Raw genomic sequence first — 525 nt, forward strand, 5'->3', positions numbered from 1 at the left:
TGATTGACTAACCGAAAAAGCCAAAAAACAACTGAACACAATATTGTGAGTGAAATGATATGATTTGAACAACATTGAAAACTACAGAAGGAGAAAGAAACATTTGAGGGAAAACTTGATGTTTAAGGGATACAACATCCTCTTAAACATTTTTATGGTACGAATTCATGCTACACCGTCATAAAAAGTTTTATAATGAGGTAGTTCTATAAAAATTAAATTATAGTCTCTAAATTTCCTTTATTTGGTTTACAATTTGAATTATAACCACACACTGTAATGACGATGAGCCGAATGTGAGCTGCAACTCACGCCTTCAATAAAACATGAACTCATAGTATTCTGAAAGGTATGATAACATAATATTTACAGTTATTACAATGGTGCCTTTGCTCTTTAGCAATGCAGAGTGAAGTCAAGGGACAGACTTTTCTTTGTCTTTTGGGAGCCACGCCGACTTGTGAGATATAATACAAACAGACACTTTGGCGGTAATGTACACGGACGCCTTTTTTTTTTTTTTTT

This window comes from Etheostoma spectabile, chromosome 20, assembly GCF_008692095.1.
Source record: "Etheostoma spectabile isolate EspeVRDwgs_2016 chromosome 20, UIUC_Espe_1.0, whole genome shotgun sequence".
Lineage (NCBI taxonomy): Eukaryota > Metazoa > Chordata > Actinopteri > Perciformes > Percidae > Etheostoma > Etheostoma spectabile.